The following is a 1,304-nucleotide window of genomic DNA, read 5'->3' on the forward strand; positions in this document are numbered from 1 at the left end:
ACCACACTTTAAGTTTCTATTATTACTTAAAATATCATCCAATTAAAATAATTACAAAAATCCTTAACCATACCAGGTAATTAAGAACTTATTTTATCAATAGAATGCAATTTTCCCCCCCAAAAAAAAATACAAAGGTAGAGAAAAAGACAGTTTTAATTCTATTGGGCCTTGTCCCACACCGGAAAAGGCAAGAAAAGAGATGGGCCCACGCTGCTTTGCTGCGCAAAAAGTACAACACAAAATGGCACTATTTGGTCCCGGCGGGGCTCGAACCCGCGACCTTCGGCTCATAAGACCAACGCTCTAACCAACTGAGCTACGGGACCTTCTTGCAGAGGTTTCTTTATTTACTTTATTTACTTTATTTATCACAAACGTTTTGTCCAAATGTTAAATATATAGTGTTGACTGCAATTATGTTCTATAGAATAAAATTTTATAAGGACTACCATCACTTCTCTTTCTATTGCAAACTAGAGGTGCATGTCCGTGTCAGCATGGGTCTAATACTATAAACATTTTTTAGCACCAAAATTCAATATTGATGAGATACAAACATAAATGTACATTGATTTAATTAAATATTATTAATTCTAATATATAAATAGCTTATAATAATTAATTAGGGGTAATATAGTAAAAAAATATTATTAATTCTGATATATAAATGACTTATAATAATTAATTAGAGGTAATATAGTAAATTACGAAGCAATTAGAGGTAATATAGACAGACATGTCATCTATTTTTGATTAAATATTATTAATTTTTTAATACATAAATGGCTTATAATAATTAATTAGGGATGATATAGTAAAATCACGATTAAAGCAGCTGAAACAAACGTCATAAATATCTATTTTTTAATTAAATATTATTAATTCTAATATATAAATAACTTATAATAATTAATTGGGGGTAATATAGTAAAAAATATTATTATTTATAATACATAAATGACTTATAATAATTAATTAGGATTAATATAGTAAATCACAGAGCAATTAGGGGTAATATAGTAAATGACGAAGCAGCTGGTTTTTTAATTAAATATTATTAATTTTTTAATACATAAACGACTTATAATAATTAATTACGAATGATATAGTAAAATCATGGTTAAAGTAGCTGAAACAAATGTTATAAATATTCAATTGTTTAATTAAATATTATTAATTATAATATATAAATGACTTATAATAATTAATTAGCGGTAATATAATAAAACAATTATTAATTCTAATATATAAATGACATATAATAATTAATTAGGGGTAATAGAGTAAATCACGGAGCAATT

At 25.4% G+C, this 1,304-nt stretch overlaps 1 non-coding gene across 1 annotated transcript; it reads right to left on the reverse strand.

The window, feature by feature from the left end:
* Positions 1 to 255: 255 nt before the first annotated feature.
* Positions 256 to 329, reverse strand: TRNAI-UAU. The gene has a single exon. It is a non-coding gene; the product is annotated as a tRNA-Ile (tRNA).
* Between the last annotated feature and the right edge of the window lie 975 nt (positions 330 to 1,304).

This window comes from Capsicum annuum, chromosome 10 (assembly GCF_002878395.1).
Source record: "Capsicum annuum cultivar UCD-10X-F1 chromosome 10, UCD10Xv1.1, whole genome shotgun sequence".
In the NCBI taxonomy this organism is placed as follows: domain Eukaryota; kingdom Viridiplantae; phylum Streptophyta; class Magnoliopsida; order Solanales; family Solanaceae; genus Capsicum; species Capsicum annuum.